Source organism: Panthera onca, chromosome F2 (assembly GCF_046562875.1).
Source record: "Panthera onca isolate mPanOnc1 chromosome F2, mPanOnc1 haplotype 2, whole genome shotgun sequence".
In the NCBI taxonomy this organism is placed as follows: domain Eukaryota; kingdom Metazoa; phylum Chordata; class Mammalia; order Carnivora; family Felidae; genus Panthera; species Panthera onca.
Window position 1 is genome coordinate 49,138,649 of NC_138356.1, and position 22,728 is coordinate 49,161,376.

The 22,728-nt window shown below is 45.3% G+C and overlaps 2 long non-coding RNA genes across 2 annotated transcripts; both read left to right on the forward strand.

The window, feature by feature from the left end:
* The first annotated feature begins 3,736 nt into the window (after nucleotides 1-3,736).
* Nucleotides 3,737-10,964, forward strand: LOC145713387 (uncharacterized). Its single transcript, XR_014136485.1, has 4 exons — nucleotides 3,737-4,136; nucleotides 6,076-6,245; nucleotides 10,288-10,459; nucleotides 10,743-10,964. It is a non-coding gene; the product is annotated as an uncharacterized LOC145713387 (long non-coding RNA).
* Nucleotides 10,965-10,969: 5 nt separating this feature from the next.
* Nucleotides 10,970-13,497, forward strand: LOC132664383 (uncharacterized). Its single transcript, XR_009603646.3, has 4 exons — nucleotides 10,970-11,235; nucleotides 12,023-12,213; nucleotides 12,882-13,098; nucleotides 13,359-13,497. It is a non-coding gene; the product is annotated as an uncharacterized LOC132664383 (long non-coding RNA).
* Nucleotides 13,498-22,728: the final 9,231 nt, after the last annotated feature.

Consider the following 22,728-nt stretch of genomic DNA (forward strand, 5'->3'; position numbering starts at 1 on the left):
ACGATACAGAGAGTCTTTACTGGAACCTTCAATTTATATTTAGAGCTATTTAGATTTTTTCTTCTTTGATACAAAGGCCATATATATATATATATATATATATGATCTCTGTGAACCCTTCATAACGCTTAATGAAGTAGGTAAGGAGAACTCTATTCTCCAGTTTACAGTTCTTAAAGTATTTATAGTCACTTAACTAGTAAGCCATGCAGAAAAGATTCAAGGGAGGGAAGTCTGCCTGCAAACCCAGTGGTTTTTCCAACACGTGGGGTGGTGTCTTTCCTGCCAACAAGGTCTGACGTGCCTGGGAGACCGAGCTATTCTGAGGGGAATCATCACTGAGCCTGAGAGTAAGTGAAGCCCCAGTCTGAGAGGGTAGCAGCAGTGACTGAAGAGGGCTGGAGAGGGCTTGGGGAATTCGGATCTAACTCGGGCTCCCTTATCCCTCCAGAGAGGGTGACCCTGACCTAGTGTGAGAGAGCACTTTCAGTGAAGGTCAGAAAGAAGAGAGACCTCATGATCGAGAGGAGACTGGAATTGCAGCCATCAGAAGAGCTAAGACCTCAAGGTGAGAGAAGCCACGGCAGCCAAGGACCTCCGTGATCTGCCCAGGCCCCATGCACCCGTTGGGAGCACAGGCCAAGGACCGTTATCTCCTCACCCTTTCCCGCTGCCACCTCCACAGTGCCCCCCTCCCCCCAGGCCACCTGAACACAATCCTTTCTGGATTCCCTGTCCAAGCCCTGTTTATGACCCTCACCACCCCCACTCACCGACTAGCCCAGCCTGCCACAGAAATGTATCGCATCCGTATTTGCTCCCCTAAGCAGGGTTCACAAAACCTCTCCGCTGAACCAAATGGCAGACATGCTTCATTTGTCTGTCATGGTGTTAAAACCCGAGGATTTCACAGAAAAGGCCAGCTCTGGCGGAGGCTTGTCGTTGAGAACTCCAATAGCCATTCTCCCCTTCTTTCTTAGCTGGCCACATGTCCACTCAGAAGAAAGATTATACTTTCCGGCCTCCTTTGCAGCGAGGAGTAGCTGTATGATTTAGTTCTGGCCAATGAAATGAAATAATAGGCCATGAAACTTCCGGGGAATCTTATAAAAGAATGGTCAGGTTCTTTCTTTTCTCCTTTTCCTTCCTGCTCCCTGGAATGAGGAGTAATGGCTGGAGCCACAGCAGTCCACTGGGTCATGAGGGAACCTTGGAAATGGAAACCATGCTGAGCGGGGCAGTAAATTAGAAGTTCAGGTCCCTCATTCCACTGAGCCTCCGTGAGTCCAGGACTACACGTCCCAGACCTCTTTTTTGTGAGAGAGAAATACACGTCTACCTCACTTAAGCTACTCTTTCAGGTCAGTACTCCCAGCCGAACCCAATTCTAGCTGATGCAGAAACTTTCCATCTTCTTTTGAAAGCTCGGGAGATGTGACACCCCTGGGCTCTTGTTGCCACTCAGACACAGTTGGCTGGAGCTGATAAGGCCGCATTAGTCGAAGTTATGGGGGTCTCTAGATGGTCATGGCCCCCGCCGCTCATTGTGGCTTACACACAGCTTACAGCCTCCAGATTGGTGGTACCTGCCTGAGCCCTTTGGCATTTGCAACCCCTGCGCCAGACTGTGTTCTCATGTTCTTTTCAGGAGTCGTCAAAATACAGAAGGTCCTTTTCCCCATCCCACCAGTCTGGGAAGCCAGTCTCATGAGAACTTTCTGAGGAGGCAAGTTACAAATGTGACTTCATATTTGAAGTTGTGTATTCACTCACCCTTTCGTTTCCTCCCTATGTGTTTATCAAGAAGCTTCGAGATGTCAGAAGTTGTGGTACAGTGAGGAATAAGACAGACCTGGCCCCTGCCCGATGGAGCTGACATTCTAGTAAAGGAAGCAGACAGCAAAAACAAACTAAGAGAAATAAATTATCGCAATAATTGAAGATGGTGATGACTGCTACGAGAACATTAACAGGAGAATGGACTGGAAGGAGGCCAGAATGCAAGCAGGAGACTACTTAAGAGATCCCTGCAGTGGCCCTGGTGGGGAGAGGTTAGTGGCAAGGAAAGGGGAGTGATTGTGAAGATGGACAGAAGTTTCTATTTTGGAAATGGAAACATAAAGATTTACTGATGGAATGGGTGCAGGAAATGAAGAGAAGAGAGAAATCAGGATGATTCTTAAGTTTCTGGTTTGTTCAACATGGTTCTTTGGTAAGACAGGGTACAACAGGGTGAGAGAAATGTTGTTGTTACTGTTTCCCCCACCCGGGCTCTCTTTCTCAGTGTCTCATGCAGTGAACTCCTAAACTATTTCAGCAGTATTTATGTCTCCTTAAATCACTTCAGATTGTGAGGTGCCTGAGTGGCTCAGTCAGTTAAGTGTCCAACTCTTGGTTTCGGCTCAGGTCATGATCTCATACTTTTCGTGAGTTTGAGCCCCACATCGGGCTCCATGCTGACAGGGCAGAGCCTGCTTAGGATTCTCTGTCTCTCTCTCTCTGTCTCTCTCTCTGCCCCTCCTCTACTCACACTGTCTCAGTCTCTCTCAAAATAAATAAATAAACTAAAAAAAATTTTTCTTTAGATTGTTCTCCCAAACCATCCCCCATGGAATACCATAAAAACCAATGTCAGAAGGAATGTATCCTTAATTCTCTAGGAATAGGGGAACTATCAGAAGACCCAGACATGATCAGGCAATGGATCACCCACATTTTTTTTTTAATGTTTATTTATTTTTGAGAGATGAGAGAAACCAAGCACAAGCAGGGAAGGGGCAGAGAGAGAGGGAGACACAAAATCTGAAACAGACTCCAGGCTCTGAGCTGTCAGCACAGAGCCCGACGTGGGGCTCGAACCCATGAACCGCGAGATCATGACCTGAGCTGAAGTCAGTTGCTCAACCGACAAAGCCACCCAGGCGCCCCATCACCCAGATTTTTTAACCCAGCAGAGAGCTATGTCTGGGCACTTCCTGCCAGGCTGAGCTTGGCAGTTTCAGTTTCTTAGCCAGGACTTTTCCAGGTAGAACTCCATTTTATTAAAAAAAAAATATTTTTTTTGGTAACGTTTATTAATTTTTGAGAGACAGAGCACAAGCAGGGGTGGGGCAGAGAGAGAGGGAGACACAGAATCCAAAGCAGGCTCCAGGCTCTGTGAGCTGTCAGCACAGATCCCAACGCAGGGCTGGAACTCACAGACTGTGAGATCGTGACCTGGGCCAAAGTCAGAGGCTTGACCGACTGAGCCACGGAGGTGCCCCAAGAACTCCACTTTAAAGAAAAAAAAAAAATAGATGCATAACATTGCGCCTTCTGCTCTGAATAACCTTTTTCGTCACTTTTCCATGTGCCGGGGAGATAGCCCCAAATTTTTGTTTGCCTTTTTATTTTACTCCATTATCCACAGACGATGTCCTTCTGTTCTCATAGATAAACCAGCCATGGGATGGCCTCTGAATCAAGGGGTGGCAGCCAGACAGCCAGGAAAAACAGAGAACCCGGGCCTCCGGTGCAGGAGACAGCCCTTACCCTGGCATTTTACAACTGCGTACCCAGGAGCACACGGTGGAGCCTGTGAGGGGCTCACTTCCCTTCAGTGGGAATAACAGCATCTTTGGGAGGGTCCGTTGTGAGGATTGAGTGAGACCACAAATGTAGATAACGTGGCGTCTGTCACATAATGATAATTACAGCCCTGGGCCAGGTACGGCGCTGGGTGCCTCGCACACTCTCTGATCAGTGAAGCAATCCTGCCAGTGAGCCTTGCAGCCCCGTGAAGGGCAGAGACGTGAAGGCGGGTTGTCACAGCTAGTGGACAGCGGAGCTGGGACGTGAACCCATGTCTGCCTGTCTGTGGAAACCGCGCCCCGTCCACCGCACCGTGAGTGTGAGTGTGAATTTCCTCCCCGTCACAATGCATGGCAAGTGACTTCACAGCCCTTTTCAGAGCATCAGTGTCTCAGCGCTTCCAAGCTGTTGGCGCTAACGCCAGGATCGATGATAGCGCACCCTAGCTACAAATCTGTGAAATTTCACCTTTGTTTCTTTTAGCTTTCTCTCCCTTTTTTTTTCAACAGCAACAAAGGCAATGGCCATCTTCTGAATTCTGCTATAATGTTAAAATTCCTTTCAAGGTAATATTAATACATTTGGGGGATCTTTCTAAAATGTATTGCAAACCTAAGTATTATAGATCTACCATAGTAAGCACTCCTGCTTTGTTCCAGAACAGGAAAATTATGGCCTCAGATAGCGGGGTCCTCCAGGAGAAAGGACATGCTATGCAGACAGTAGCACGGGGCCACAGTGGCTGCTTATGGAAAGCAATGAAATGGAATAGAATTTTTTTCTAGTTAAAAAAAATTAGCAGGTGGAACGAATTATTAGGGTTGCTTAGCACGGATGGCTTGCAGTAAGGCTGCACATTGGAGTCACCTGGAGAGCTTTAAAAACTATTTATGCCCAGGTCCCAGCCCTGGAGATTCTGGTTTAATTGGTCTAGGGTGCAACCTGGATGGGAAGAGTTTCCAGGGGTGCCTGGATGGCGCGGTCGATTAAGTGTCTGACTCGTGATCTCAGCTCAGGTCGTGATCTCATAGTTTGTGAGTTCAGGTCCCGTATCAGGCTCTGCACTGATGGTGTGGAGCTTGCTTGGGATTCTCTGTCTCCCTTTCTCTCTGTCCCTCCCCTGCTTGTGTGGGCACGCTCTCTCTCTCTCAAAATAAATAAGTAAACTTAAAAAACATGGCACTAATAGTATCCCAAGGGAGCAGGGGGATTTTTTTTAGTAAGAATGTATCTGTAAAGCACTTAGCACTGGTGTCCAGCATATGAGGATAAACACAAGGTTGTTAATTACTGTTGCACTGTGATACAACTTTGAAATTCCCAGGACATGGGCAAGGTCTGGCATATAACACTCCGCTCAAGGGGGCACCTGGGCAGCTTCTGACCTAGGCCCAGGCCATGATCTCACAGCTCATGAATTGAAGCCCCACATGGGGCTTTCTGCTGACAGCTTGGAGCCTGGAGCCTGCTTCGGATTCTCTCTCTCTCTCTCTCTCTCTCTCTCTCTCTCTCTCTCTCTCTCCCTCTCTCTCCGACCCTCCCCTGCTCACACACTCTCTCTCCCTTTAAAAAATAAACACTAAAAAAATGTTTTTAATAACAAAAAATTAAAAATAAAACTCAGATCAAGGGTAAATATGCTAGAGAGCCGGGTCCTTATTTTTTAGGGAGGTTGTATCTTCTAATTCACCACAAAAGCACCTTCTTTCAAGATAAGCACTTCTTATTGTAAAGGAGATTTCAAAATGGAGCCTAGCTGCGAGAGTCCCTTTCAAGTAGGGCCACGAGGCCACAAGGGGCAGGAGGAATGTATGGACCTCCTCAGCAGAGAAACTGTGAACTTTTTGCCAGCTGCAAGCCCTCGGCCAGGACAGGACGTAACTCCCTCCTCACCATGACACCTGAGTCATTCACATTCCTCGCTCTGAAAAGAACCAACGTGCTCTGACAAGTTTCATTTCCTCATTTGCGTATTAGCCCAACAGATCCCACTTTCCTTTGTTTCAATCCTAGTTTCCGTAGGGGACCAAAAAGAGATCTGCACTCATGACCTCTGTCTTTCTAACTCTGCCCCCTCTTTGTCTTCCTCAGAACAGGAGTCCTGTTTCTCCCCGAAGCTGGGTCTCCTGAATTGCAATTCTAACTACCCAGATAAATGCCCATTTACTTAAATTTTCAGGGAATTCCTTGTTGGTTGACGTTATTCAATACAAAAATATGCCTTGGGCACCCTGGGAAGACGAGAGCCGCCACCCTCAGGAAATCTTCAAGGGAACACATGCTCCGTTCTGGGCAGAAGCACTGACTCACAATAATGCAGAAGAAGAAAACTTGCTTCCTTGGTTTTTAGGCTATGGAGCCTTGGTGGTTTCCCTTTAAAGCTCCATTTGCATAGTTAAATTGGCAAGTTCTAGTTAAATTGGTAACTAGCAAGGGAGACATGATTTTAGGCGTAAAGGAGTCCCTCATGAGGAGCTGTCTGGCAGCGGGCTGGGATTTTCACAGATTTCTTTTGCACCGATGGATTGTCCGGAACCAGGAGCCAAACGTGCAATGCCCTTCTCTGGGAAGGGAGAACACTCAGCTCCAACGTGTGTGACCAAGTGACTGAGAGTAGGCTCGTTTGGTTCTCCTCGTCTGTTTCTTGCTGGCTGTCAAAACCAGGGAAAAACCAAGTAAGTACGTATATTCCAAAATATCACCTATGTGGACACAGGAAAATAAATTTTTTTAAAGATCCTTCTAAAACAGCTTTATTTGAAATCCCTGAAACACAAAGAATAGTGACAATTCACCTACTAATTCTTGAGTAAAATCGAGGCTAATTTTTTTAACTTTATTTTTTAAAATATAATTTATTGTCAAATTGGTTTCCATACAACACCCAGTGCTCATCCCAATAAGTGCCCTCCTCTCTGCCCATCACCCACTTTGAGGCTAATTTTTGAGACACAGAAAAGCCTCTGGACAAAGAAGACAGAGTGGAGGAGATTCGGGTAACCCTTCACTCGCTGCTGTAGCCTTGATCACATTTTACAGACTCCAAAGGCCTGGAATTCAGACAGACCCTGGCTTAGCTCCAAGCTGGGCTGCTTGTCACTGGAAGGTAGGACAGTTCGCGGGATGTGATCACACTATGGCTTTATTTTTGCCTGTCTCTTAAACATGCATCCTAAAAGGGAAGGTTTTCCCCTGCCACCTACAGCAGCCCTGAGGTTTATCTGGGCATTCTTAGGTAACAAAAAGCCCTACAGTTGCAGAAAGTCCAAACATGGTCTCAATTCAGAAATCAGAGTGGCAAGTCCCAGGAAAGATCATCCCTCCCTCGTGCCTGCAGAGAGGAGCAGCAGACCTGCCTCAGGGCAGAAGTCCAGGTTAGCTCCTGTCCCTTATTTGCTCATCTCCTCTCCCCTCCATTCCGAAGTTTGCCAAAGGATGAGGGGAAGGGAATCGAGAGTTCTTATTTCCCGGTTAGAAGCTTGCTTCCAGCCCTCAAGTTCTTCTAATACTTAAAGCTCTTATTATTTGCTTCCTTGGTGTTTTTGTTTTGTTTTACTTTGTTTTTCTGGGGATTTTCTGTGTTCTCATAGACTCCCTTGCTGAGTCTCTCCAGCTGTACCTCCTGGGCTTGGGGGTCATGCTATCGTTCCCGCCCTGTCTTGATTGGGGGGGGGGGGTCCACTCCATACAGTCTCATGGTATGGAAGCCCTTCTCCCCGCCAAGCTGTCCTCCCGGGCAGGGGTCCACATGGCTCGGGCCCAGCTCTTGCTCTCCTGGGCAGCATCGGCCTGGGCACAGGGTGGGTGGTCAGAGCAGGCCTGTGTAGGGGGGACATTTGAGCCAAGACCGGAGTGACTAGAAGGAGCCAGCTGCACAAAACTGCCATCCGGGCAGACAGGAGTCCGGGCCTAGTGACAAAGGAGTGCGAAGTCTCTGCAGCTGGGGATCGGGAAAGGCCAGTGTGGCTGGACCCGAGGGAGAGAGGGGTGAGGGGCGGGGTGAGATGGGACAGCAAAGCAGAGGCTGGATCCAGAGGGCCTCCTGGGCCGTAGCAAGGAGCTGGGGTTTTATTCTTATAAGGTCCTCTGGCTACTGTTTGGAGAAGTAGATGTACTGGGGATACATTTTAGAGGTTGAGCTCACAGAACTTGCTTTTTGGCCTAGAATCGAGACAGAGGACAAGTAAGGAAATCAAAGATGATTCCTAGGTTTTTGGTTCAAGCAATTGGCTGGCTGGTGGTGTCATTTACTAAGAGAAGCTACGGAAGAAACCTGGGGACAACGGGTTTGGGGGGAAACTCAAGAGTTCTGTTTGAGCCTCGAGGTGCTTGCGGGCTACTGGACGGTGAAGGTGCTGAGTAGGAGGTTGGAAATTCAAGTGTGTAGCTTGAGGGTGAGAGGGGATGGTCAGACCTGGAGATACAAAATTTGGAGTCATTGGATCCAATATGTGGGGGGTTTTTTCATACCACCAAGCAAGTCTTCGACACCAGTTGGGCATCCCACAAACCAATTCTGACGCTATCCACCTGAAGAATTCAGGTAAATTCAGTCCCACAAGACTGCCCCCCCCCCACTTCAGATGCTAATCAAGAGTCCAGGTTGTCACCTGTGCTATATAGACCAGAGGTTCCCGTGACCCAGTCCTTGGGTTCCATTCACTTGCTAGAACAGCTCACAGAACTCAGGGAAACATCTTACTATATTACTGGCTTATTACAAAAGAACAGCAATCAGGAAGATCCAGGTGGAAGAAATACATAGGTCAAGGTATGGGGAAAGGGCAGAGAGCCCCCATGCCTCTTCAAGTGTGCCACTCTTCCCAAATCTCCACATTTTTACCAACCTGGAAGCTCCCTAAACCTGTCCTTTGGGTTCTTATGGAGGGTTCATTACATAGGCGTGATCGGTTAAATTATTGGCCATTGGTGATTGAACTCAATCTCCAGCTTCCTCACCCTTCCCAGAGGTAGGGGTGAGGGGTGTGGAGGTGAGACTCCAACCCTCTGATCACGTGGTTGGTTTCTCTGGCAACCAGCCCCCATTTTTAAGCTACCTAAGGACTTGCCAAAAGTCACCTCATGAACATAACAGAAGACACCTTTAGGGCTTGCAGCACTTAAATTCCAAGGGTTTTAGGAGCTTTATACAGAAACCAAATGTATAGTTCATATTATAAATCACAATATCACCTGATATTTAAATTCATGGGACTGAATGAACTCCCCTCAGGGAAAATGTAAAAAGGGAAGCCCTTCCTCTCGTTTTACGGATGAGAAAACTCTGCTCAGAAAAGCTGTGTTCCAGGTTTTCACAACCAATCAGTAATAGAATCGGGATTAGGATCTAAGTCTGATTTCCGGATAGGGTGATACTGAAGGATTCTGGGATGTGAGACTCTCCCTGATAAAACCGTGGAAGTCCCAGGCAACCCAGGACAGCTTGATCACCCTATTCCTAGACCAATGATCTTCTGGCCATTTTCTCCTTTGGCAACAGCAGTTGAGACAGAAGTGGTTATGGTCAGTGACTTTGTTTATGCTTGTCTTCGAAGGAAGATTGTTTCCAGTCTGTTCCATTTTTGTTCTATGTCAACGAAATACTACGCTCATTTTGCAGGAGTTTTAGCTTTTCCTGAGAGGAAATTACGAGTGGTAATTACCATGTTTTCCTGTTCCTTCTTGAATAATCAGAGCAGGAAAGAGAATCTTTCTGAATGGTACCGCGTGATTAAGCCTCTGGACAATTTGGAAATGTAAGCTGGTGGGAAAGGCATGGGACGAATAAAGTTTCCCAGAGTTCAGCCTCTTCCCCATCTCAGCCACTCCTGACTCTTCTGCTTATGTTTTGGTCACATCCTTTCTCTCCTATCCTTTGCCTTTATCTTTCCCTTCCTAATGCCACTTCCGAGCTTTGTAAATGTGTCCTCATCAATGTGCCTTGCAGCTCACAGTCAGTGGCCCTCCTATCCACCAAACTGCTCAAACAGAAACTCTGGAGTCACCTTTGACTCTCCCCTCCCCCTCTGTAAAGGAACCGTGTCTCAAACACTTGGCAACTGTCTCTCCCGCCTGTCTTTTCCACCTGTTCCTGCCAGCCACCAACCTCGCCCGAGCCACCACGCCTCTTGGATTTCTGCAGACCTCTTCTTACCTCTCTGCCTCCCAGTTTACCCCTTGAATCCAGACTCCACAACTGCTGACAAAATTCCCTTTCTAAAATGCAAATCTGATCATAGCACTCACTCCCCTCAAGGTCCAGACTCAGTAAGACTGGCTTACTGAATATTTGCTTCAAAATCTGGCTCCGTCCACCATCTTTAGTCAGTTTCTACGTTCAGATTCGCAAAACCTTTTTGCATCTTCTCTGGGAAAATAGGAGACCATCTTATGTTTGAGGTCACACTGTGTGGGGCAGGGTTTCACTGCAGGAATGTAAAGGAAATGGCAGTCATTTCCTCTCGGCTGGCTTCCCTGGCTTCGGTCCCCCTCCCTCCAGCCCAGCCTACCCTGCTGCACAGCAGATCTTCCGAAGCAACGGCTCCGGTGTGGTGGGAATGTCAAGGGACCTCTGTAGATTTCCTTGCCTGCCACTCGGCGTTCTGGGCAAGTCATTTAATCTGTCTGAAACTCACCTGCCTAATCTGTAAAATGAAGACACTCAATCAACCTTAATTACAGTAGTCTTCCCTTATCTGTGGTTTCACTTTCCACCAGTTCAGTTATCCACAGTCAGCTGCGGTCTGGAAGCAGATAATCCTTTTGACAAACCCTCAGAACGTTAGTAGGAGCCTAATGCTAAGTCACAGTGCCTGAGCCATTTGTCATTCACATGAATTCATCTCATCATGGGGGCATTTTACCATCTCACATCATCACAAGGAGGACGGTGAGTGTACAGTAAGATATTCTGAGAGGGAGACCACGTTCATATAACTTTTATTACAGTATATTATTATAGTTATTCTATTTTCTCCTTATTGTTAATTTCTTACTGTACCTAATTTATAAATTAAACATCTCATAGGTACATATGTATAGGAAAAACCCTAGTATATATAGGGTTCGTACTTTCCACGGTGTCAGGCATCCACTGGGGGTTTGGGAACATATCTCCCAGGGATAAGGGGAAACTACTATAAATCTAAAACTTCTCTGCTCTAAATTTTCAGGACCTCTCATTGCCTGACTCAAGAACCAATTTTCAGAGGCGCCTGGGTGGCTCAGTCGGTTGGGGGTCCGACTTCGGCTCAGGTCATGATCTGACAGTTTGTGAGTTCGGGCCCGCGTTGGGCTCTGTGCTGACAGCTCAGAGCCTGGAGCCTGCTTTAGGTTCTGTGTCTCCCTCTCTCTCTGCCCTTCCCCTGCCCTCTCTCTCTCTCTCTCAAAAATAGATAAACATTAAAAAAAAAAAAAAAGGAAACAATTTTTCAGTCTGGCTAGCTTTCAAAGCCTTCCTTGTCTTTGCAGCTCTAACCGACTTGCACATATTTTGTGCTTCAAACTTGCAGCCCTCTGAACGCCCGTCTCACATTCTGCCTTTGGCTCAAACTTTCCCTGGAGCATCTTCTCTCCACTGCTGTTGGAATCTTACTCATCTTCCAAGGTTCACTTCCAGTGATAACTCATTCTTCAATGAAGATTTCTTAATCCTCTTAACCAAAGGTGATCACTCTTTCCCCTGAATGCCCCAGCATGCTCTCTCTAGCTTCTGGCACAGCTTTATCCTTGTTATAGATGTTCTTATGCTTGACTATAAAGTGATTAGGATACTTCACTTTCTTGTAAGGGCCTCGGCTCCTTAGGAGATACTATGTTGAGCATTCCATATGCTCAGCAAATGTTTATTCGCTTGAAAGCACTCATGGGACGTAGGCATTAGCAAAGTCCATGGCCTAAATGCTTACTGAGGAACTCATGAATTCATTTGTCATCTATCAAGCATTTACTGAATGCGTTTAAGTCCTGTGGGTATAGAGAGAATTTTAAACAGAGATCCAACTCTGCATGATCTCATAGTCTAATCAGACAGCTAAAATATAATATGATAGACACATAATAAGAAATCAGATGATAAATAAACACAAGTATAAAGACTTTGTTATTGCTGACTATAATGTTATTGCTGACTATAATGAAACTCCTTAAAAGATACTGTTTTAGTCTTTGTAGAATCCTAACATTTAGATATATAAACCCAGCCATAGTGGCTTAGAAAAAGGAGCAAAGAATCAGTACTTCCAAATGCCTACTAAGTGCTATGCAGTATATAGACATTCTTTCATTGTCAGAGATATTGCGGGATATTATTAGCATCTCCATTTTATAGATGAGGAAACTTATTTTAAGATTTGTTGTGCAACTTGGGGAAGGTTGTACAATTAGAAGCTCTTAAGCCAGTTTTTAAACCCGGACTCTCTGATATCAGCTGGCCTGTGCTATTACTTTCTAGGCAAAGATCAGACAGCTGCCCGAAGGCCTGCAAATGGCCAACCGTGGTGCAGGTGTCTGTCCTAGGTACTGGAACTAGTGACACGGAGCTGTGGGAATTCGCCCCTTGGCCGGAAGACCTAGAAGTCAGAGGAACGAGGGTTATTTGGCCCGGAGACAATTAGACCTAGAGGAATTATTGTACCAAGAAAGGTAAGCTATTTCAGGTGACAACTCAAGAAGGAATGGTCCTTTTGAGGTCTGAACACAAAGTGCCTCTCTGAAGTCCTGCCTTTGAAAAGGGGCCTCAGAAAGAAGCCAAGGCCTGTTCCTGGTCTACTTTTTTATCCACTAACCTCAGCTTGCACCGGACTATTTGAACAAGATAATGCAGGGAAACTCAAAGCACAGGATGAGGCTGTATGGAGTCCCCTTGAGAGGAGCACCATGCTGTGATTGTACAGAATTTAGGAAGAGAAAGAGAAGCTAAACATTCTTGAGATTTAGTGGACAGATTATGAAGTTACCTTTCTGGAAATATAACGTAATAACCCCCTAAAACAGATGTTTTTACCATAAGATAGAAATAAATGATACGATGTGAAAATGTTTTCACGTTTGTGTCCAAAAAGTGAGGAGGTAAAGAGCAGACTTTATATTTTTCTGTCTTTACGGAAAAGGCCTTCAAATTCCATTAAAGGTATGCCTGCCATTGCGAGGAGGGCAAAATTGAGGCAGGACGGGCTCGTCTGAGTTCATGTGGAATTACTCCTTTGGTTTAGAAGGCCTAAGTTGGAAGCCCTGCAGACAAGGGAACCAGGATGCTTCCAGACTGTTCTCTATTCTTTCAGACGGTCTTTTCTCTTCCCTCTTCCGCCTAGTAATTCCTCTTCTAAGCGCTCATTGCCTGGTGTCTCCGTGCTACGGACAGAGCTCTGACACCTTTGCAAGATCCTGAAAGAGAAAGATGACAGATGAGAAACGTCAGGTCTTCCTACCACCGAGGACTCGTGAGGGGCATGATGGATTTTTTGCAACCAGCCTTCAACCCTATGAATGGAAAGTTGGTAGAACTTGTTAGCTCTTGCTTCCGTCTTGGTAAGTTCTAGTTACGAGCTGGGACATCATTTCCATAGCTTTTATGAAGTCTTTCAGAAATATGGGTGTTGAAACGCAGGGCTGAAGACACTTTCTACTTTTCACTGGGAAGCAACGTCTGGCTGGCGGCAGTTTCGGGATGTGTTTGCCCCTCGTGCTTCAGAATCGATTTGCTGGACCACACTGGGCAGCGGTCAGCAGAAGCAATAGGGCTCCAGGGATTGCGCAAAACGCCTACAATTTTCTTTTTCTCCTGCCAGGTTCTCCTTTTACCACGGAGGCAAACTGGAGGAAGTAGCCTGAGACTCTGGGCTCATTTTCCTCCCCTGGGTTCAAGTTGGAGAAAACAACGCTAATTACATTTCTAACAGCAGCAAATAAATTTGAAAGTAAAGCTCTTCTGGTATGTCAAAGTAAGTTTTTGTCATACTTAAGGAGCGTGTCACACACTAGTCATACATAAGATCTGGATCTGTAATAATTCGAGTGGGAGTGGGACCGAGGTGTTGATATATATTTTATTTATTTATTCATTTTGAGAGAAACAGAGAGAGAGAGAGACAGCATCCCAAGCAGGCTCCGCACCATCAGTGCGGAGCCCAACGTGGGGCTCCAACTCAAGAACCCAAGAGATCGTGATCTGAGCTGAAATCAAGGATGCTTAACCGACTGAGCCACCCAGGTGCTCCAGTGCGTCGGTCTATCTGAAAAAGCTCCCCAGGTGACGCTGGTCTGTAGCCAGGGTTGAGAACTGTTCATGAAGGGGAAAGGACACAGGCTGTGGAGCTGGACAGACTTTGGCTCAAACCCTGGGTCTGCATTTACTGGTTGTGTGACTTAATGTGGATCAGTTGGTGATTTTAAGCCTCAATTTTCTCCTTTCTCAAGGAAGATGAAGTAGAGCTTAATGGGCTCGCATTAAAGATTAAATGAGATCTAGCATGCATAATATATGAAGTTACCTGGCGCGCGAAGGAATATGTTATAAATATGTACGCCCTTCTTCCCTTTCATATGTAATCATTTGTAACCGATTCAAGTGATAATACTTTACAGAAAAGGGGGCATATCCCACTGACCTTCTGTCGAGAATGGAAGAGGGCACACTGGTAAGGATCCAGGTAGATAAAGGGAGGCTGAGTCCAACCCGATTTCACTCTGCGATGGAAATCACACAAGGGTTACCAATCACAGCTCTCAGAATATTCTGTTGTTGTTGTTTTTCAACTAAATCTTGCAGCAGCGTACGACGGAATTTATCTTTTTAAATCAAACACCTGACAAACTTTTTCTGAGGTATTTTTATTTTATTTATTTATTTATTTATTTATTTTATTTTTTTTTAACATTTTATTTTTAAGACAGGGAGAGACAGAGCATGAACAGGGGAGGGGCAGAGAGAGAGGGAGACACAGAATCCGAAACAGGCTCCAGGTTCTGAGCTGTCAGCACAGAGCCTGACGCGGGGCTCGAACTCACGGACCTCGAGATCATGAACTGAGCCGAAGTCGACCGCCCAACCAACTGAGCCACCCAGGTGCCCCTGAGGTATTTTTAGATATCAAGAATTACTTGGATTGTCTGTCCCACTTAACTCTATTTGCTTGTTCTCCAGTGGCGGCTATCGGTGGGGAGTTCCCAACATTAAAGAGCAAAACAATACTTGAAAACACCCAGTAGAACAAGATAACTTTATTCAGTTATAAATCGGGTGATGTGGAACACAGCCCGGCCAGCTGGTTTTGAATAACCTTGTAGGAACTGTTGGAAGTCGACTGAGCAGAGGGTCAAACGATTTGGTGATTCTGGCTCAGATCTTTTTCCTCTCAACGCCGAAGAGCGGGGAGTCACCTGGCCCAGGGAATGACTCAGTCTCTCAGTTCATTGCTCTCCCTTCTCCTTGTGAGAGGATATGGGTGCCCGGTACTGCGATGAAAACAAAAAAAATCACGTGGCCACGAGAGAATCTGGGTCATTCAGTCCAGACTTTGTCTCTCAGCAGAGCAATGCCCAACTCCTAACAAAGAAGTCCCCAATTCATATTTTTCTTAAGAGAAAAGAGGTGAAGTGTTCTTATAAAAGCTATGTACATACAAGTATATGTTTTATGTCATAGAGCGCAGTCTAAGCGCTTGAGCTCAGCAGGACGGATGTCTATCAAATCCCAGCTCCCCGGTTACTAGCCACGTAGCTTTCATGCTAAGCCTCAGGGGTCTCATCTATGGAATTAGAATCATAGTAGGGCACATCTATGTAAGAGATCTGTGAGGATCTCACCAGTGCTGGTGCTGGACACAAAGCCGTCACTCCAAGTGAGCTATCGATACTAAAAATATGGGGAAAATTACGTATTTGGGATTTATGGTCTGCAAAGCACATAAAACAGTTCCTGGTGTGGTGCTGATTAAGCCTCAACCATTATCATCCGTGTCCTCGCCCTCCTTATCACCAGGATTTTGTTACCTGAGATGATACTTAGTTCCAAGGTTGGGTTTTTTTTTGGTGATGCGTTTCTTCTGTTCCTTCTAACTGGCAATGAATTTCTGCTAATATGTCTGACATTTATCCCAGTATTTCTCAAAGTGACTCATAAGCTCTCCACGACCATGAGACAATATTGGACTCATGGTAAATATTCACCGTACGTATCTATTAGTCTTTCAAAATGTTATTTCTATCTATAATTAGCCATTCTATCCATGGTCTGACAGCGGGACAGAATATTTACAGAATTGAGACTTCTTCCAATCACCCTGTCTACATTCTGCGATACAGAAATTCATTGTACTCGACTAAGCTCGGTTACTGAAATTGCTTCCCAGTCAGGGTCTGGCCTGGGAACCCCCTGCAGGTCTCCACTTAGAGATGGAACGGGTCTGACCTCGGAGCGAATCCTGCTAGGTTCCTGCTAGGACGCCAGCTTTCCTCCTGCTCATCCGCTTCCTAGAGCATCTCCTCTCTGCCTGTACTCCAGAGCCTTATAGGAGTGGATTGCGTTACGTCTCACCTTTTGCTTCTACGAAGCCCCACTGAGCAAAGGGATGTTTACCGGTCATTGAAGAACACACAATTCTCCTGGAGGTACTCTAAATACTAGTATCATGCTGAACCGAAGGCTATCCACTAAAATTATATTAAAATAATATTTATATTATTACATGTTATATATATGTTATATGGCATATGCATATAGTATATATATGTTAATATTTATATAGTATAACAATATATTAAAATAATTGATGTTTTTTGACTGCTAACCAATACTAGGCACTGCGTAAGCACGTTCATTATCTCATTCAGTATCTCACTTAATTCTCAAAATACTTCTTTGAGGAAGTTTCTCTTACTAACCCCTATGGCTGACACTGGATTGGCTGCTCAGAAGTAGTTTACATCCCTCTTTTTCATGACTAACACTTGATGTGAGGAATGAGGCTCCAGCAGCCATTTTGCAATCATGGGACAGCAAGCACAAAGACAGATGCCTCCATGCTACGGATGGCAAAGCAGAAGGGTTCCGGACCAGAAGACATTCACGAACAGTTTCACAGGCCCTGAATGGCGCATCTGTGGATGTATTAGATCAGAAAAATAAACCCTTAAGTAACTCGGACAGATTTTTTTGTTCCTTGGGGCCAGTGCCTTCCTAATTAACGCACTTCATTTTATGAATGAGGAAACTAAAGCCCAGCGAGTTTGGGTACCTTTTTCCAAGTCATGCAGCTGGTAGGTGTTAGAGACAGGATTTGTACCCAAATCTGCCCAGTAACACACACATGCTATTAACCACAAAAACGGCTGCACTGTCCTCTCATTATTGTATTTCCATCAGTTGATCGTGGCTCATTGTTTCCAAACTGTGTGTCACAGAATTCAGAGACTATTCGTAGGTGAACCTCAGAAGAAGACTTCTGTGGTAAAATAACAAACCGCCACATGGATCGGTTGATTGGTTTAAACTACAATGCACATCCGCTTCTGAAAAACTCTGCCACAAAGAACCCTGACTGACCGGTTAACTCAGAGGTTCCCAAACTTACTTGAGTATGGAACACATTTCTTTTTTTTTAAAGCGACAATCCTATGAACTTCCTTCAAAACATTGTTGCCTGGCACACCAGTTTGGGAGGTCATTCACTGAATTTCAGTTAAGAGTTATTTCCTTAGCTTTGGTTTAAAGCGAAAGAAATGAGTCACAAACGGCTTGGTACTTTGTGAATATCCTCGAGGATTTTGTCCACTGTATAACCCAGGGCTCCCTGTAAAGACCCAAACAATAAATTTCTTTGGAGAATTTGGTGCCAGGACAATATAAGCCCCTCCTGAGGAAATTGTCTGCTTCCTTTTTTCTAATAATGAGAATTCTGTGACTAAGTGCGTCTTCTCTTTTGCTTTGCTTTCCGGTGGTTCAGAGACAAACGGGAAACAATTGCCGGCTCGGATTCCTGGGTTTTATGTACTTATGTTTTCTTTGCTCTGCTCTTGATTTTCCTTGGTCCTGATTCTGTGCTTGAGTTTTATTGGTATGACTGCGTATGTTCTTGTGAGTGACATTACATTCTTCGTGGAATGGGGTGGAGTATAAACAAAGTAAGCAAAAATCAAGACTGTCTTGAAAAAACATAAGTCCCGTGGCCTCCTTGTCAATGTGGTCATGCCTGTGACGCCTGATCAAAGAAGCAAGTGAAGTCATTTAATTGGCTACTATAAAACTTGAAATTATGTCTTATGAGTAGCTAATAAAAGGAGGGAGGTAAACCTTCAAAGGGGACATATATTCTTAGAAATGAAACGTAAACACCTTTTCTTTTGTTCGACTATATTCTGCTATAAATTGAACTTTTCTTGGAACTAATTCTACTTCTCTAGATTGCTAAGCTAACTCGACATCCATACCACCAAAGTAGGTAACCGAATTAATGTCAACTGTAAGGGAGGAAAACTTTTCCCTTCTTCCCTTCTAGGGCCTAATAATTAAGTTGACATAAGAGAGATTCATGAGAGAAAAGCACATTAAATTCTGTACATTGGGGAGCCTCAAAGATATGAGGCTCAAAAAAGTAACCAAAGCAGGCAGCTTTTATACCTTTTAGACAAAGGAACGACACACTTGTGCAGAATTGACAAACCAATGGGGTTTGGGCTTGGGTAGCAAATTAGTGAAGAAGTAACAAGGTTTGTTCGTACAACCCTCTTGGCCTTGAATTCCCTATCTCTGGCCATAAGGATGCCTCTACCCTCCTGGTATAGGGAGGATAGCTTCACGTGGGACATTTATTTCCTGTTGTCAGGGGTCAAAGGAGGGTCAGTGTCCTTGCACCAGCCATTCCTCAAGGAACTTTAGTTTAAAATCGTCAGTGTACCGGGGTGCCTGGGTGGCTCAGTCGGTTAGGCGTCCGACTTCAACTCAGGTCACGATCTCGCGGTCTGTGAGTTCGAGCCCCGTGTCGGGCTCTGGGCCGATGGCTCAGAGCCTGGAGCCTGCTTCTGATTCTGTGTCTCCCTCTCTCTCTGCCCCTCCCCCATTCATGCTCTGTCTCTCTCTGTCTCAAAAATAAATAAACGTTAAAAAAAATTAAAAAAAAATAAATAAAATCGTCAGTGTACCAAAGCGGTACATTTTAGGGCGGCATGCTGACCTTCCCTTCACAACCTCGCATAAAAAGAAGATCAAGAAGGCAGACACGCCCTGTGATATATAGCTGAGGAAACTTAATTTAGCCAACCGTGGTGGACGGACCATTACTTCCTTGAGAAGGAATAGAATTTGCTATAACTCTCAACCCAGAGGAACGGTGAGTTATTCATGAGGCTGATTGCTTGTACCATTCATTAAAGGGACCATCTGACAAGCCCCAGATCAACAAGCAAATGTTGATTAAGGGCATACTGTGAAATTCAGTAGGCGATACAAAGAAATACGATACAGGGGCGCCTGGGTGGCTCAGTCGGTTAAGCATTGACTTCGGCTCAGGTCATGATCTCATGGTTCATGGGTTCGAGCCCCGCATCGGGCTCTGTGCTGTCAGCTCGGAGCCTGGAGCCTGCTTTGTATTCTGTGTCTCCCTCTCTCTCTGCCTTTCCCCCCCTCACACTCTGTCTCTCTCTGTCTCAAAAATAAATAAAAAATGTTAATTAAAAAAAATTTTTAAAAAATATGATACAAATGTTGGCTCAACTGTTGAGGGTAGACTGCTCAGGTGTCGAGTAGCAGCTGGGAGAGCGAGTTCAGAGTATGTTATATGCAGCCGCTATTTTCAAGCTCCTGTGGAGCTGCTTTCAGACATCATTAAATTTATGGACAACTTTTCATTTCTCCTCATAGCTTCTCTCGGATTTTTAAAAACAACTTTTTTTTTTTAATGTTTATTTATTCTTGAGACAGAGAGAGACAGACAGAATGTGAGTGGGGGAGGGGCAGGGAGAGAGGGAGACACAGAATCCAAAGTAGGCTCCAGGCTCCGAGCTGTGGGCACAGAGCCCGACGTGGGGCTCGAACTCATGAACCGCGAGATCATGATCTGAGCCGAAGTCAGACACTTAACCGACTGAGCCACTCAGGCGCCCGCTTCTCTTGGATTTTTTAAAACTGTAAACTCCAGGCTTTAATCTGTGGCATGGTGGCTAGTTGGATAAATTTCATGTGTGAAGATATAATATTTTTAAATATTAATATTTGCTTCTTCCTGTTCTTTCAGACGGCAAGAAGATAGGCCCTTCTTATGGTTTTCAGAAAAGGATTGTTACAACATAAGCTCAAAGAAACAAAAAAGAGTTCGGTTTTAGCCTTTGGGTTTCAATAGATCTTATAAACACATGACAGAGAAAATGGCTTGAGAAAAAAGGGTTTTCAGGAACACCTTTGTCGACTTTGTTAAAGTTAGACTATGTGAGACAGAAAATGCACAGGCTTAAATATAGAAGTTCATTTCTCTTTCTTGTAAAAGAAGTCTGGTAGTGTAGAGCTGACACTGTCATCAGATACTCAGATTCCATCTGTATTTCAGTTTCCTCCTAATACTGGTTTGCAGCCCTAAGATTACTTCCTGGTACAATCTGGTTGCCAGAGCTCCAGCCATTGTATCCCATCTGAGACAACAGGAACTAGGGAAAGGCAAAGGGTGTTCCTTCCTGCTGAGTCAGATCACTTAAGAGATCCCACACAACACTCATGCTTGTATTTCATTCACCAGAATTTAGTCACCTGGCTATTCTTAGCGACAAGGGAGCCCAGAAAACGTAATCTTTTGCAGGGCGTACGCACTACAAAGAAAATCAGCGCTCTGTTCCTGAAGTTTCTGAAGTGACTGAAGTAGAAAGAGAAGTGGAGATAGGGTCACAAATGGCAGTTTCTGCCTCAACCCTGAAGAACTTGAGTTGTAAAGTTGATATCATGAATACAAATTGAGCGTAGTCCTTGATTATGCAAGAGTATGTCTGCTCACTTGGGATGACATAGCCATCCTTTGGACTGGGCGATGAGGGGAGGAACAGAAAGGAGGTGAGAAGAAAATGAAGGACCCTGAGCAGGGTCCTATGCCCAGAGATTCATGACTGAGCCTTCCAAAGAAAACTCAGATTGGAGGACACAAAAGCAGAGGTTCTGTGCCTTGCTCCCAGGTGAAAGCCCAGGAGGTGACAAGCCTCATGGAATTGCCCAGACCTATGTGTTGAGTTATCCATAATAGAAATGGCAGCCTGACACATCTAAGCAGGTAGAGCAGGAGAGGACTATTCTAGATCGCCTATGACCCTCAGATAGCATGGGAGAACATCTAAATGTTTGCCCTCAAGCCCTTTGGCTCCATTATGAGGGGCTCAAAAGTAGCTGGGAGAGGCCAGCAGGCGTGAAGATACTTTGAGATTGAGATAAGAGGGAGGCAGGGTGACCTTCCTGGAACTATTACCAGAGACCAGATGGAGAACCCAGATGTCCTAGAAATTTCCAGCGGGGGTGATGCACATCTCCAGAGATGCGGGCTGGGACACATGCCTCCCATCCTCCAACACTGAGGCTCTGTGAAAGCTCCCCAAATTTAGCCATAACCCACAGAATGGGGTGGAGAGGGTGGTGAAAATCCTGAACTGAGAATATTCTGGATCTGAATGGAAAAACTCTGATTTGACTGGATTTTCTCTAAAATGGCTGCGATTAAGTTATGCTACCAGACAGAGTGGGGGCTTGAGATTCAAATTAAGTTCAGTCTTGGAAAAAAAAATTTATTTTGTACAACTGAGTGTATGGCATGTGAAAATGCCTCTGTGGCACAGGCTTCCTCAGTTTGTCATCTCTCGCTCTCAAAAGTCATTCAGCTCAGAACGTTGCCACCTTCCTTCTTCAGCGGTAAATGAAAAGTAGTGACACATGAGCATTTTGCTACTTCGAGTGAAGTTATTTTGAGTGAGCAGAATTTCACTGTCACGTTGCTTCAGTAACATTGTAGCTCATATCTGTGACTCACACACTCCCCGCTCCCCGCCGACAAGCGCCTACACAGGGTCACCTGGGCGGCTCAGTGGGTGGAGTGTCCAACTCTTGGTTTCGGCTCGGGTCATGATCTCACGGTTCCTGAGTTCAAGCCCCTCGTTGGGCTCTGGGCTCACAAGGTAGAGCCTGCTTGGGATTCTCTCTTTCCCTCTCTCTCTCTCTCTCTCTGCCCCTCCCCTGCTTGCTCTTCCCCTCTCTCAAAATAAATAAATAAACTTAAAAACAAAAACAAGCACGTACACAGACGGCCCAAGATGTATTTCCCAAACTTTTGCCACATCTGAAGTGACCACCTGGGCCTGTCCTCTTCAGGGCTTTTCAGGTTTTAGCAAGGGAAGTGCTGTGCCCCAGGAATCTCTTCAACGGTTCTGGCAAACCAGGACGTTCGGTCACCCTTGCTCGGGGCTTCCGCACAGATCCCGAAGCCCTACCCTCAGAGCTTCTAATTCAGCAGGGGTGGGGGGTGGAAGCCCAAGATTGTGCATTTGCTCACAAGCTCCTGGGGGATTTGATCCTGCAGGTCTGTGGACCATGTTGTACGGGCCTAAGAGACAGGTCAGTTTTTTCCCATAATAAAGCAGTGATGTGGATCCAAATATTTAATGAATGACACACTTGTGGCAAAAACTTTGACCAAGATCTTTCAGTTTCTCTTCTCTTCTTTTATAGCAATTCCCTCTCTAGGCCTGCTCCTTGGGGCAGAGTTAGAGCTCATTGCTGGGGGCTTAGCCTAGAACCTGTCTCTCCCTCCAGCCCCTCTAGAAGTCCTATAAGCACCTAATTTTTAAATTAAATTAAATTTTTTATTTTTTTATTATTGTTTTTTAAATTTACATCCAAATTAGTTAGCATATAGCGCAACAATGATTTCAGGAGTGGATTCCTTAGTGCCCCCTTACCCATTTAGCCCATCCCGCCTCCCACACCCCCTCCATAATTGTTTTTATTTTAAATCATTTTCTCCTAAAACCAGCAGAAGAGTGTTCTGTTATCTATAACTGACTCCTGACTGAAAAATCATGGAACACAGTTTGAGAAGTGGTAAAGGAAAGGGGAAAGGAATCGGTGTCCATTTCAGGGACGCGGGAAGAAGGAAACGCAGAGATTTCCTGTGAGTGCCAAAGCTTGTCCAGACAAAG